This window comes from Bombus pascuorum, chromosome 4, assembly GCF_905332965.1.
Source record: "Bombus pascuorum chromosome 4, iyBomPasc1.1, whole genome shotgun sequence".
In the NCBI taxonomy this organism is placed as follows: Eukaryota; Metazoa; Arthropoda; class Insecta; order Hymenoptera; family Apidae; genus Bombus; species Bombus pascuorum.
In genome coordinates this window covers 6,341,592-6,357,432 of record NC_083491.1, presented here as the reverse complement: position 1 = coordinate 6,357,432, position 15,841 = coordinate 6,341,592, and the positions used below count along the sequence as shown (strand labels likewise).

Sequence of the window (15,841 nt, the reverse complement as noted above, 5' to 3'; positions counted from 1 at the left end):
TACGATACGACATTCGTCGTTCTTGTTTCGTTATGTTCGACGTAGGAAAACACGAACGTTTCTTCGTATCTTTTCTCGTTCCATTCGGAGGGAAATCACGTTACGACACCCCTCGATTCTACGTGTATTATGTCAAAGGTGACTCTTCGGCGTACACGTCCGATTTCTTTCCATCCGATGTGATTATAACGTTTAGCGAGAATCCTTGACACAATGATTTTCACCGATGAGAAACGCGGTCGAAATTTGTTTTGCAACTCGGTCATCGACGTTTCATCGACGTTACGACGTAGCGATCGACGCGACATTTGAACGAAATTTTCGTTCGCTCGCAACTTTCTTGGACGTTTGTACTTAAGTATGAGCTACGATCTGATCTGGAACGACAGCGTTCAGCTCGAATAATTCGCGTGGAAAGTGCACGCGATACACGCGAAACGAACGCTCCGAATTCATCGAACTCGTTAATTCGTCGATCGAGCCATTTCCTTCGATTTGTCTGTCCCCGCCGTTCCTCTTCCCGCTTTCTCGATAAAACGTTATAAAGAAGTTCGCAAATATCGTGCCGGGAAGGCAAGAGGGGGATGAAACGCGAGATTACACGAGGTAAAAAGCTTTGAGAACGTGGCCAAATGGTCGAGAGGGAACTGAGCGCAAAAATGACGTTCTTTACGAAGAAAAAAGCTGAACTCGCTCGTCGCGATAGTGGCGGAGATTAGTTTATTTCTCCACTCGTAGGTCGAGCTCGTCATAATATGCGGCAGGGATATTTATGTAATACGCGACATGCAAATGAATACACTGTTTGCGCGCTTGTCAAAGATAAGATACAAAGCAAAGTTTCGTACCGTTGTCATTGTCTAGATAACGTGTCTGTATTGTTTCTAACGTGGATTGCCAACAAGCGAGTAACTTCAAATTACAAGTAAATCACGATTAAATAAGAACGATAAGAATAGTCGATTCGAAATAACGTTTAAGAGTTCTATTCTCGATGAAAGTTAAACCCTCGCAGATGTAAGTCTACGAGAAAGCGCAGTTTCAACTCCAACTTTAGCTTTCTAGTTTTTTTAGACCAAAAATTTTTTAATGGAAATTATATATAATGTTTCGATATTTGTCATTAGCTGTTGGATGTTTTAAATTATTTTTCTACGGTATAGAAATTAGCAATTTTAAAAGGTTTCATTCTATTTAAGAAAAACCATTCGTTTAAACGTTAGGTAGCTAGTACTATTGGGTTGGCAACTAAGTCATTAGGTGGTACTGACAAAATCTGCAATCACTTAGTTGCTAATCCAATAGAAACATCGTTTGAGACAAGGTGTTAAGGAAAGAGTACTTGCAAGAAAGTATGTCCTATCCGCGTTCCTTGTATCAATGTCGTCTGAAACACATCACCCTTCCTATCAATGATGCATCTCGTGCAACAGGTGAGAAAGTGCACGTGTGAAATTTGTCACAATCTACCGCCAATCTTTCCACTTTCGCGCACTAGTGTATCTGAATCACGTTCGTGCTACATAAGTTGCAGCATCGACGAGCCTCGTGGTTTCTTGCCACTACGTTTGCTATCAGCCAGCGGAAGATAGGGTACCGTTACCTGTCTATATATCCGTGGCGTGAACCTGAAATTCGAAATGGATCGCTGAATATTCGTTTATTTCGCTTCGTTCGACCATTATTGTACGTTTATCGCGAGCGACTATCGATCATCGATCAACGATCGAAGAAAACACGCTCATCTGACTTTTCTTCTCTTCTCTTCTTCTTGCAAACTTATTCGTATGCGCGTACACGTGTGTTTAAAAAGGGTGGGATTAACTTTGCCCGCAGGTATAGCGGAAGAAAGGGAAATTTAACTTTCTGGTGTTTTATTTTCCTTCTGGCATCAGGGTGTTATTGTTTCTTCAATCAAGTTTCCCTCGTCACTGTCTCGTTGGACGGTTCTACGACCGTACCTGTCCCTTTTTTTCTGGGGATTATGTTTCCTTTTTTCCCTGAAAACCTCTGGAAGAAGTAAAAGGATCGGATACCATTTTTTCTTGGTAAACCGAAAGGTCCACTCGATGTGTCAACCGTTCTCGTTGTAAGTAGAAACGTGTCCTTTTTTTTTCTTTGCTTTTTTGTTGGTTGACCTGGGCGGGCTCGTTTTGTCGGAGGCGCGTACCATAGAAAAAGCGATTACGAAGTTACAAAAATCCAAAAGCGGTTGCGCAGAGTGTGTTTCATAAGTTTCGCAGCTGGGAAACCGGAGATGAGTCTGGCCGATTCCACGCGATCATTGATCGTTAACTTTTTTTGGCTGTCGATGATCAAAGCTGAACGACGCGGTGGCCGCACGTAAATCGACTTTAAATCGCAATAAACCGTGCAAAAACTGCGCGGCGGATTTGCCTCGCGCGCGTTCACTTTCGACCGCAAAAAAACTTGAAAAACCGATCCTCCCTGTCCCACTTCAGCGTCTCTGTAACCTTCCGTGTATCTCTATCTTTTTCTTTGTTTCTCTTTCCCTCTCTTTTTTTTATTTACAAATTCCTCTACTTTCCGTTCGAAGCAATGCGTGTCGAAGTTGCAGTTGCAACCGTGTGTTTTCGTCGCTTCACCGTGATATCGCAACGTTACGTATTTGTATTGCCTTACCTTGAATGCAAGGGCAGCATCGTGCTTGCCAGTTCCTCGTTGCTTTTGCAAAGACCTGTAGAACAAATCTGTTTTCCCATCCTCGTATGTAGGTTAATCGAGTAAGTACAAAAAGTTACGTTTCAACGTGTAAGACAAATGTCACTCTATTTAGTCGAAATGTCCTATGTATCGTTTTTGTGTTGTTCTTCTTTTTTTTTTTTTCTTCAATCAATTAAAAATATTTGGTCACAATTTCGTAACAGCTTACATAATATAACTTTTGAGTAGATCGAACGTAACGCAATATCCTTTACTTTTATACCTTTTGAACTTTTATCTTCTGCGATCTTCGCACGATCTTATCTGCTGTTCTGTGCGTCTTTCAGTGTACCAGTAGAAAATAGAAAAGAATTCTGTAACCAGTAGAAAAATATATAAGATATGTTTAACATTAGAACACCTGTTTTGAACGGACTTGTACACGAGCCGCGATATGGGAAAAGTGGCATATGTAATAATAAACGCAAAATGCCGCATTAATCACGCGGTACAGGTAATCGTAGATCGTCATAGACTCTGCCGACTTTTTTTTTCTCCCCGCGACGAATCATCAATCCGGTCGGCAATGGACATAGAGGTGTTTTATTCAATTTCAAGACCGCGTGTGATCGATGATCACGAGCATGCCGCGTAAACAGCATCGTGTAGCAACTGGTAACAATCATTATCACACTGTCACTGTCGGTCGCTGGCGAATGATTTGCATAGTCACGCGAACTCTGGAACACCAGGAATTTCGATTATCGAACTGCGCGAATTCGATCGCTTTTAACTTTTACTCGCAGTAAATCGATCCGTGATTATCGACGCCGCGATTTTTCACACTGCTGTAACGAGTGCACGTACGTTTCCGAGCGTTTTGCGCAAGTTTTAGAAAAGTTAGCAATCGATAATAAGATATGTTTAATGAAATATGTTCAAAGATACGTTGAATAAAGAAGAAAAAATGCAAATGAAATGAAAAGTTTCGTTTTCTCCTTTTTCGAAATCGAAATAAAAATAATTACGAGATATGTCAGCGGGATATGTCAGCAATGATCATGGAGAAACGTGCGTGCCATTCGTGACCTCTTGACTACCACGTCGTCATCGTGCGTGCTTCTGCTTTTCTTCTCCGCTGACTAGAACTTTTCCGTTTTCCACGCAATCCAGCTGACTCGTCCTCTCTTTCCGATCCAAGCAACTGCCTGTTAATTAGAGACTTTTAAGTAACACGTGGCTAACCCACGAACAACGCATATCGTACGCGCCAATTAGACGATCGTTTCTTTTCGATACATTTCATTAAATTCTACCGGTTTTCGAAAATAATTTGCCTCGTCCTTTACCTATCCTCGTCCTCGCTTTCTACTTTTATTATCTTCGCTACTCGCGAAGGTAACCAGTCAATTTAAATATCTAAAATGCAAAGAGATCCCGACTTTCCGTTCGCGGGCGGAACTTTGATGAGATAGGGAATTCGTGAATATTACGGAGTGAGACGATCGCGTTGATCTGAACGACGAATTTATCGTTGGGAGAAATGCCGACGAAAGCCCGACTCCGTTTTGAACGGTCAACAATAAGACGAAATTGAGGTGGGGAACGAGTAAAGCTGATAATGAGCCCCTATAAAATCGACCCGCTTCTTTTCGTGGTACCCCTTCCTGTTTCTCCATTAAGCGGCTTTCACACGATGCCCGTTGTTCATCGCGTCTCTTAATGACAACGAAATTATACACCTGCACGGTCGTGCCACGATTTCGTACGTTAGACTGTAAGCAAGCAAGAACAGGTTGATGATCGAACTCGATGTTTTTCTCTAATTTCATATCGTGATCTTGATAAAAAGAAAGGAAAGAAAAAAAGGTAACGGAAATTACGAAATCTAAACATCAAAGTTGTTCATATTGGATTTTGATAATCACGTGAGTAACTCGCGATAGTTTTACCCTCAAATGGACGCTGGCCATCTACTTACGCGCTATACGAACGGATATACAGAATACCGTGGTCTGAAAGAGCTGGACAGAAGCAAGGCAAACAATCGAGTCAGAAATAAGGCCCGCTAAAAGGCAGGAGTTAATTTGGTCGGAACATAGGCGCGAAACATCGGCGACAACAACAGAGCGGCTCTGAGAAGCGATTATCGGGTGGCTGGCTTAAAAACGACGTGCTCGGAACTGAGATTCGTTCGGAAATCGACAATAAACCGAGGCTTTGCGTGCAAAAGCCGCTTCCTGTCCTCAGGAATTCGCGCGCCGGTGGTCGCGGATCAACGAAATTTTCGACCGCCACGTTGTGGCAGATTCTTAAGAGTCGTCGCCCGGTCCCTGGTCTGCTCTCGACGTCATTAGCTAAATAACTACGTCGGCTTGCATGCGTTTGCTTTTATTATTACTCCCCCGGTGGATTTGTATGCGGTGTGAAATCGCGGCGTAACCTGTGACTCGCCAGGGAAACACTGGTAGAGAAGAAGAAGAAGAGAGGACAAGAGAGAAAAAGAGAGAGAGAGAGAGTGAAATAAGCAGTGGAAAGGAGACAGATTCGTAGCAGGGGTTGGGTTGGTAGTAGAAAAAGAGGAAAGGAAGAGAAGAGAAGGGGAGGAAAGATAGGAAGAGGAGGGAAAAAAAGATCGCGAGAAAATTAGTGCTTCCTCCCAGGAAGGAGGCCGACAGGTTTTTATGCGTTGGTGCATATTGTTGCAGGCGGCCATGGTAAGTTCGGAATGTAATTATTAAGATTCAATCGCTACGGGGTTCGATGTAATCAGCCGTAATGTTCGGATTATAAATTGCAAAGGATTTACTCACCGTTGCCATGGGTTCTTCTCTTCGTCTCTTTCACCTTGCTCGTGTCCGTCAAGCATCGTCGTTGGCAAAATCTTGAAATTATACATTGTTTTTCTCTCGATGGAAAGGGCGAACCTTCGTGCTTTATGCTTGCTCTCTGGGAAGGTCGTTTTCGAAACCGGTCCCCTCTATCAGCGAATGAACAAGAAACCGCGGTGACGACTTTTCGAATTCGCGAATCGCTCTCGATCAGCTGATGATTCCGACGGACACATATCTCGTGCACTGATTTTTTCCTAATAACGTAACACGTTCATACGTGTGTTTTGATCGTCGAATTATTTATTATTTATTTCCATTTATTCGTTGCGAACCATATCTGCCGACTTACACCATATTTACTTATCGCTATCTTACGTACCAATTACCGAGCTATTTATCAGCGTGCGTTACCCGAGATGAAAATTATGACAACGTTTATAAGGTCTAGATTACTTAGGAAATTTAAAATAGTAGTTAAGGGTCAATCAGCACCGTTCATTGTCCCGAATTGCCCCGTGTTTGTGGCGTGTGAGAGGCAATGACTTACAGAGATGCGCAACAACAGTGAAAAAGAAGAAAACCGGCACGATCGGGTGTGCCAGTGTTGGAAAAATCTCGCGGTGCGTGCGTGGACCAAAGGCAACGTGACTGCCATACATTCTGCTATCTTCCGTGATCGTAATCACGGATGCACGCAGGGCTGAGTGGTTATTTATAACGCCTTTGAGACGGAACGTGGCCGAGCACGCGGCAATAGTGTCGGTAGAGCGGCAACCCTAGCTCTGTAATGAATAAATAGTCAACCAGTACCACTTTCGATGGCCACTGTTGACGCATCATCTATTATTACACGAATTTCCACGAAATCATTGTGCCTAGCTTTTCTCTGTCAGTAGACAGGAGAGCAAGCAGCAGGGACCAAGCGTATCTCGAACGTTTTGCAATATTAACGCTTCGCCTCTTATTTAGGGGAAGACGAATTAACTCGTCGCTCGAGTTGTCAATCCCTTAGACGCTATAGTAATTTCTTTAGATCGATTGTTTTTCTATGTATCGCTTTATTTCTTTGCTTTGACAAAATGTCGTTCGTGAAAACGTTAACACAATTCTAAGGGTTAAAGTCGAATTATCTTTGCGTATTCTCGGAGAAGCTGAACATTTTTTGGCCCAGCGTGAGTCATGCCAACTTTCGTTGTTTAAACATCCTTGCCAGATCTTTGAACGTCTTTGTCCGTGTCCCTGTATTATTTGCGCGTTTCGTGTCCTGGTAGGGGTACCGTTTGCCGGATCTTCCGCTTTTAATCTTGTCGCGAAACGATATCGTGATATCAGGTTTTTTATTTGCGGTGCGATAAGTCGGGTCGCCGAGGCAAACTTTGCCGGCGGCAGTCGAAGCCGTTGGAAAACCTTGCTCGTAGATTCTTTACCGTGCCGCTTTCTTTTATCGTTTAATTATCGCTAAATAATTGTAGTCGGGAAAACTTATCTCGCAAGAATTTAGCTGGTCCTCGAAGTTGGGCATTTTCTTCGCGAAAACTTCGTCAAGTTTATACAAATTTCCGATTCTAAAAGAATTCTCGCCCTAATGAGAAGATTCCTTCCGAGTTAACATAGTAACTCGTAATTAAAACTCGGAATAGACGTGGTGGGTCCAGTGAACACAATGTAAGGAAGAAACGGTGGTTCGAGTAGAAGCAGCGGAATAGAATCGTCGAGAGGGAAGAAAATGTGCAAAAAAGAAAGTGTGGAGGCGAGAGGGGGGCGGACTGGATTCAGCCATTTTTGCGACACGAATAATTATATCTTATCTGACTCGACCCGTGGCCTCGGGAACGCGATGCGTTCGCTTGCCTCGGCTTTCGAAAAAAAAAGAAAAAAAAAAAGATATGTAACCGACGGTTCGCGAGGATGAAGCTGCAGGATATGCGTCGACGCGCTTCCCAGCTCCTTGCTCGATATATTTTGCTTCCCCTCCAACTGTGCGTCCTGCTCACAGAGAGTAACTTGACAGTTTTAAACGAATCACCTTCGACAACGATCCATTAGCGACAATAAATTAATATCTGAAACGTTAAGGACTGTTTTCCAATTATTTCTTCGTGGAAACTATATTAGCTTTTTCTAGCTTTCAGCAAATTACTCGATAAGATGTCAGACTTTTTTTGAGAATTAGATGGTCGAAGATAAAGCCCGTAGATAACCGCGATGCTGAAAAGCGGCTAAAAATATTTCCGCTAGGACCAGCTATAAATTGTTCGTTGCTGTTGGTTCCATCCTTAACAGAGTGTAGTTGTGACATACTATATCGACAAAGAATCGTCATTTCTTCGCGAATGGATTGTTCCGTTTGAATAGAATCGGCATAATTCTTAAGGAAAAGTGAATATCGTAGAATAAATTAAAATCACGCTACCTCCAGCAATAAGAGGATCACGATAGCTTAAGCGTTTACCGAATTTAATATGGCACGGACAGGCGTTTAATAAAATCTCGTTTCGCGCTGTTCCATCGTGGAACAACTTTAACGTTTGAATAGAATACAATATAACATTGTGGTATAAATAGGTTTGAGCGACGTAGGAAAATCCGTCTTTTCTCTCGCAATATTGCCTGGGATTGAAAGAGATTGGCGAACGGAAAAACACAAGCGAGACAACAACACTGCGAGAAAACTATTCGTAATAAAATCGTCTAGAGAACGGTAGAGGCTCGTCAATGTTAGAAACTTTGTAGAAGTTTTAGAAACAAAAGACAGAATAAAACGTTGGAAATAGACGAGCTATAGTCTGCTGCACGTCGAAATGCAGAAAGTGTTACAGTCGACTCCCCATATGCTCTTGAACGGCAATTGGTACGGTGCAATTGATTCAAATGGCATTGCATGGTGCGCAGCGTTATAGAACAGAGTTACGGTGGACTCTTCTTCATAAAGTATGCTGCTAACATTAAAGGGAGCCCACGAAGCTGATGCGTTATGTCGACACCAACAATTACACTGGTAGAAACTTGCTTCGTACGACGTAACACAATATACATATTCGTGTTTGAAGCGAGGTCTATAGAAGAGTTTAAGTACAAGTTGGAATCATTCGGTTCCGTTGAAATCAATCTCGTGTGGTGGTCCCCACGACCGTCCCACTTTCTCTAAATTCCTCGAGCCGTTTGGAGAACGGAAAATCCTCGATGGATACGGGGATCATGATCGCGACGAAGGGAACATAAATCAGCCGGTGGCTGCGTCCCGTGACAGATCACCGGCCCACGGTGTAACTTTGCTCGTGCTTATGAATGAGAATTAAAGGCCTCACGCTGCGAAAGACGGTGCATCGGGAATAACAAATACTAGCCACGAACGCAGCTCGGTTCTTACCTCTTGTTTCTCCGCGTCGCTCGTAAACGAACCAACGAGAGCTCTTCTTCATTTTAACGATGCACCGTTGCTTTTTGCCCCCACCGTTCTCTCCTCTCTGCAACCATGTTACTGCAAAACCGTACTCTGATCTGTGTTGGTGCGTTAATTTCTCTCAGAGGTAATTAAGGCTGCACGATATCAACGTATATCCTGATAAATGCTGCAACCAGCGATAATACGTAAGAAAGTTGATCGGAATGCGAAACGGTCGACAGAAATTGTAGAATCGACGTACGAATTACCGGTTTTCTAGCGAAATCGGTAACAAACCGAAGATGGGTCATGCGGTATACGCTGTATCGATATCTATAAATGTCTGTTGGATGATGGCGCGGAACGAAGCAAGACGAGTACGAGCAATATGCTGTATGGAATCTGGTTTCTCGAGTCGCCTTGAAAACGAACGATCCACGACGCAGGGGGTGGATTTTGCGATATTAAAAATAACGACAGAATACGCGCAACTGTTTGACCCAGTTGAGATATCGATTTTAGTGGCCGGTATCGCCGAGATTAATATTAGACCGCGTTCTGGAAATAGGTGAACGAGCATACTGCAATACCGTTGCTGCATTCGTTGTCGACGAGAGCGGAACTCGTCTGAATCTGTCTTTAAAAAATACCGGTTTCTCTGGCGAGAAAAGCTGCTCTTTCGTTTCGTTTAAGCATAAACGCACGGTTAGAAACGATCGTGCGGGTGTTAGAGGAGATGTGTAAGAGGAGCCACGTTTTATCGTCGTAGAGAATAGAAGACAGGTGGTGTTCGAATGGAACGCGCGGATGGACGAGTCGAAGATTTCTCAGAACGAAAAATTAGAACCAATGGTTGGAAATGTCGAAGCTGCGAACGCGTCGAGACACCGTGTATATAGGGAATGAAGTCAGTGATACACTTTTCCACTTTCTCCGCGACCGAGATTACACGAAGCCTTGGGTAGAACACCGCGAGATAAAACTCACCTTCGTTCTGCTCTTGTGCATGGTACTCAATCGTCAGAGGCTTTCTACTTGTCAACGAATCAATTTATTTGTCGATATTCGTTCTTCCTTCTCGATCGTTTGTTCAATGTTTTATCACGTAGAAAAGCACGCTCGAAGGATGAAAATGTTGCGAAATGGCAAACCACGACACGGTTTTCTTAGTTGAATTATCAACGATCGATCCACGTGGCACGTAGATACACGTGTTCGTACCAGAGCGGAATAAAGTCGTCGACCTGACGGCTCCACGTGTGAAACGTTTGCACGAAACTCGTCATACTCGACGGGCCGCCTCGACCGCATTAACTACCGATTCGTTCTTTCGTAATGCAACATTATGTCGTACGAACTTCTACCACGTTCCTTTATCTGTTTGTCGAGATTTAATTTCGCGATAAGAAACTCGCGAAAGACCCATCGGTTTCGCTATTGACCTGGTATCTCCAGCTCTTTCCCGTGTACAAAAATTGAACTAGTTTCCTAGAAGGAAGCCGGGTTTTCAAAGCTTCGTTGCTAACTACCACTCGCGCGGTATAGCTTTCATCGCAATTTTCAACAAACTTTCCCGCTATTACGAAGCTAGCCAAGAATCCGCAAACTTGCTTCTCGCGCTTAATTTCACTTTACCTTGAAAACTTGCACGTTTCAATTTACATAATTTTCCACGGAGAATCGGGTCAACGTTTTCCATCGTGGAACGCGGCACGGGATTCTGGACGCGACGGTTCGGAAACTGATTCCAGGGCCGGTCGATTAAAACGTTGTTTAAAATTCGATGGTCCAGAGGGATGAATCGGGAACGATTCTCCGCGTGGTGAGGCGATCGATCGCGTTCCGGAATGGCTTGCATGAGAACCACTGCGTGTTCCCATTTCTCCTTTCAGCGGTCGGTCGCTCGATCCGCGGTTGTATAACAGCAATGAAAGTACTCCGACAGGCAACGGGCAACGTCACGTCTCTGTCCACGCTAACTACCTTGATAGTCGTCGTTCTAGCTGCCAGCATGCTCGCTCGCAATCTTAGCGTGCTCCTATTTAAACGACCGCATAACGCGTCGATGCTGCATGGTGCTCCGGATACCGAGTCCCATGGAGCACCGATCCTCGGCTTCCTCGGCGTTCCTTCCACGTTTTTTGATCGATTCGATCGACCGAATCGTTCCGATCGTTCTAACTTTTCGATAGCTGAGAGTCAGAGAATTTCTTCAGAAGCAACGGAGAATAGTATCGGTTTCACTTTCGCGTTTTCCCAGTGCTTTTTTGCGGTCAAGTTGTTCTGCGGCTTGAGGGGGCGCGCATCCTTCTCGTCCTCGTTCAAGTCGATATAGCGATCGAGGACATGTACATCGCGATGTCTCTTGCGTTTAATTCCCACGGTGCATCGATCGTTGAAATCTTAATCGATCGAAATTAACAGCGATAATAACAAAAGTATACGATTTCGCGTAGAATCTTTGCGACGAGTCACTCTTCGTGCTCGGATACGGCAATTATTTCGTAGAATCTGATTTCGAAACGATTCGTGAAACCTTTTGTTTCCTCCACGAAGTTAACGAGCCTGGTATGCCGACTAAATAGAAGATAGCGAATGGAAAAGGGAAAACCTGAAGGTTTCATGACTAACAACGTCCGAGCGCGGTGTCGCGACACCGTTCCATCGACGCGATCGATGTTGCAGAATCGTTTTATCTTATCGGAGCAATCAGGCTCGGAGGCGTAAAAATGGTACGTGTTTGAAATACTCGTTATCTCGATGATTATTTCGACCCCGGGAACGACGACGCGACGCGATGGAAGTGCATTGTACGATAGGGCAGTGTCTCGCGAATCGATGCTCGCGCGATTTAGGTCAATATTTTTTAGCACATCGTTCAATTGCCTTCGCTTTGACATCGTTATTACTCGTTCGCCGTTGCTCGCCACGAAGCGCGCGCGAGAGAGTCTGAATCCGTTCGATCGAATGCGTTTGATTTTCATCAGTCGCGTTATAAAATTAGACGACAAGTAAATAGTCAATGTCAATTTCGTGTTCGAACGATTCCAGATTAATGGAAATATGGATATTCGTTTGGACGATATCTGTGTCGATCTTCTTTCAAAACTTGTTGACCCGACTACCGATCACCGACCCGGACTAAACTTGGAAGCTTTTATCGAATCGTCGGTTATTTTTATTACGCCGATGTCGTCGCCGATCGACAAATAATTAGATGTTCGTGTCGTAATAGCGTGCTAATTAGTTTTGATTTCGCTAATTTTAGGTCACGCGGGAACAACAAGACCCATAGAAACGACAATCGAACTTAGGAAATAGAATTGGTCGGTCTAGCCAGATTATTTCATTGTGACGTTGTTGCGATTCGAATATTTGGAAGTGCCGTTATTTTCGACTAAAAATAAATGTCAACATATTTCGGCTGGCATTGGACGCGTAATCTTCCGTGGAATATGAACCCGAATGGAAACTTTCTTATTTCTTCGCTCGATGATAAGGCTGTTGTCGGTGATGCAAAATGGAGGAGTTGGCCGCCGATTCTTGTTTTCCTCTTCGCCGATTGATCCGACGACCTCGCGAACCGATGACTGGCTAAGGTCAAGCGCGTATTTTCTGCTCGCGATTTTCCTTATGCACAGACCTTTAACTCCCGGCTATTAAACGGCTGCTAGGACTAGGGCAAATAGCTTGCTCGCTTCTTCGCCGTCGTCGTCGATTACTAGTTAAACGTGGCCTAATTTGCGACCGTAGCGATCTCACGGAACTGGTGAAAAAAGCGTCGAGGCTAACGCGAGAACCGTGACACAAGTGATAAGAAACGATAAGAGAAATTTATGGTTGCGTTGCCAAAACAATATATGGAGATTTAAACACTTGTTGGTTTACCATTTCCGATGGAAATATATTTTTATTGTTAACCGGAGAGACGGTTTGTTAAAGAAAATGTGCGACGTGGCGAACGATAAGGCGGTCGGTTCACGGTACTCGTAATGAAGACAGAAAAAGGTGATGTATGGTGTGTGCATATCGGTACACATTGCGATTAAGGCCACGGTCGAAACAGTCTGACAACGCGCTCGTAAACGCGGACGAGTTAAATACTTTTCATCTAGCCACTTATCGAAGTGACGTGGAAAACCCTTCGACCATTCTCGAAGGAGAGCAATTAAGCAATAGCCGAGTTCCATTCGTCGATGTGGTAGTAAATGGCGAATGTTTGTAAAATTGAAAAGACCTGCTTGAAAGAAGCGTTGGAGAAAACGTAACGATTTTAAAATAGAGTCGAGAAATACTATTGGTATTTCGTAGACGTGACGATCCAAGTTATTTATTACCTACTTTTTACTGTTAGCGAAACCGCGAAGGATCGAGGAATACGTTTGACTCGATGTTTTTGGCATTTTTAATGTTTCTCTCGTCGATATCGTAGCTATTTCAAGCGTTTATGAAAGGTCGGCGGAAAATTCTGTCGACAAGGTTTCGCCGCGGACTTTTCTGGGAAAAGCGATTTAACGTTCGCGTTTCCGTGATATTTTTACGAGCCGAAAGTTTTTCTCCTTCGAACCGGTAGGTCATTTATTTACGTACAACGTTGCACATTCGTCATGTCCATCAAAAGCGTCTGGAAGAATCGGGCGTACAATAAGAAACGAAAATAAACGGCGACGAGAAAATTGGCCTACTTTTGCAGCTACAAAAGAAGCGTCGACGCCGCAATTTCGGCCGTTACTTCGATAGAAAGTTGCCCGTTTAAAGATCGCGAGGAAAGTAAAATGGAAAAAGAGCGCAACAGAGTGTCGGGAATTCTCCGATGCGGCTACCACGAAAAAAGCCCACACAAATTTCACCCGTGCAAACACGCACGTCGTGAAAGAGTTCCCACGTGATTCCATCCCACGCAGTTAAAAAAAGTTCCATCGAGAAGCGGAGTGCCGCGCAAAAGTTCAACGAACAAAGTTGTCGTTCTCTAACAGAACCTTCGTGCTGAAAATACACCGTCCACCCTTTAGGATGGAAACCGCTCCGCTATTCCATTGCTTTTCCCTGCAAGAAAATCGCTGCTTCAAGTTGTCGTTTCACCGCAACTTTCGTACTCGAAATACGCGATCCCGTTTTCGCCTTGATAAAAAGTTTCCCAGATAATACGTTTCTCTCTCGACTCGTGGAAACTAGCGCCGGATAATTTGAAAAACGTACGGCCGTCGAATCGCAAATTACTTTCAAGAGGCGTGTGTCGAACTTGAACACACCTCTCGGTCGTTCGTTTCGGCTGAGGATCGAGGATTCTTCGAAATTTCGTGAGACGCCAGCGGATTCGTCGTTCTCCGAGAGTAGAGACATGGGTTTACGTATGCGGAATACGTCTCGGCGTCGCCGTCGGCGGGCGAGTTGCCATACGAAGGTCTCCTCGATGTCGTTTTCGGCAGCCGAAAGGGGGACCCTCATGAAGCGGCCGTAGGAGGGAGAGTAGAACGTCTAAAATCGCGTGGTTGTGTGCTCTTATACAATGTGCTCGCGCTACGCTGTGCGTCGAAGAAAGAGAAACTGGTTATCTCTTTTCCCTCTCCTCCTTTACTCTCTTCTGTCTTTCTTCCTCGATTTCATTTTCCACCTTGTACATTTGCCAACCTTCCTCTTTTTTGCTACATTTTTTCTACCTCGGTTTCTCGTTGCTTTTTCTTCGCGTACAGTATTCTTCTATTTATTTTATCTCTCTCTCTCTCTCTCTCTCTCTCTCTGCTTCGCCTCTTCTTCCATCTACTTTTTCTCTCGGTCATCCACATGTTCCTCTTCTTTACCTCCGCTTTTTTTTTTTCTTATCTTCGACTCTGTTTCTCTGTTCCTCTTCCACGAGCTCTGCTCGACGTTCGTTTCCCCTCTACTTGTTCCTGTTTCTGTCTCGCTCTTCGCGCCTCGTTTTCTCTGTTTCTTTCTACACACGCACGCGTGTCCCTGGCACGTGTGTCGCATCTCCACGTCGTTCCCCCGATCCTCCGTCTCCGTTCCCCTGTCGCCCGGTTTTTTGTGGCTGTTCCTTCGCCTCGTTTCTCTTTCATCCTCTCTTTTCTTCCTTCTTCCCGCTGCTGTTTCCTTCCTTCGACCGATTTATCCACCTCGCATACCCCTTTCCTCCTCCGTCCCACTGCTACGTCGTGGATACGCATGCGTTTGATATCAGCTGAGCCTGTATCCCCGGAACGTAGTTCTTCCCTATTTCAGATTATTTTTTTCTTCTCGAACAGAACATGCCAGATGTTTGGCTGGGAACAAAGCGAACGTTTAAAAAATTAGAAATAAATCAACGATATCTGGACATATTTTATCGTATATTTTCTCCTAACGACTTAATCATAGTAAAATTCGAATAGCAGAGTAGAACGAAGAATCGTACACACCCTGACGAAGGGAACGATATTCTTATCGTTCACCGACAAATTTCTATCCTCCCCTCGCGACTTCCTCTCCCGGACGGCTCGTCTGCCTGGCAATAAACAGTCGATTTCTCTTTCGCTCCGATGCTGCTGGCTTGCCGTCCCCGGTCCCCGTGTTGTGTCACTCTTCGTCGTCCGGTTGGAGCGCGTTGGTCGGAGCGTTGCTCGCTACGAAGGGGCCAAATAACTCCGAGGGGTAAACGACTTCCACGCGTGACGGAGTCTCGATGAAGCGCCGTGCGTGCCGGTTGAGGAGACAGGTTCGGGCATCCGGCAAACTCAGTCGATTCGGTCGCGAATCGACGTTCCAGACTCGCTTGGAGAGCGTTGCTACCACTTTGTCGTTGACGCCGCCGCGTGTAATCTAAATTCTTCCTTCAAAGTGATTTTTAATCCTCGCGATGGAACTCGATCCCAAACGAAGGTAACCGATGTTATCTTTTTGATGTTGGATATCGGAATTTAAGGATAACGATCTAGAGTTCGATCGAAGGATAACTATTACGAATAGTATTCGTAATTCG

The 15,841-nt window shown here is 44.5% G+C and overlaps 2 protein-coding genes across 3 annotated transcripts in view; one reads left to right on the top strand and one right to left on the bottom strand.

The window, feature by feature from the left end:
• LOC132906030 (uncharacterized) overlaps positions 1-15,841 on the bottom strand; it is a 171,758-nt gene that overhangs the window by 112,125 nt on the left and 43,792 nt on the right. The gene's annotated exons all lie outside the window — the stretch shown is intronic.
• Positions 1-15,841, top strand: part of LOC132906027 (solute carrier organic anion transporter family member 74D) — an 86,929-nt gene that overhangs the window by 32,705 nt on the left and 38,383 nt on the right. The gene's annotated exons all lie outside the window — the stretch shown is intronic.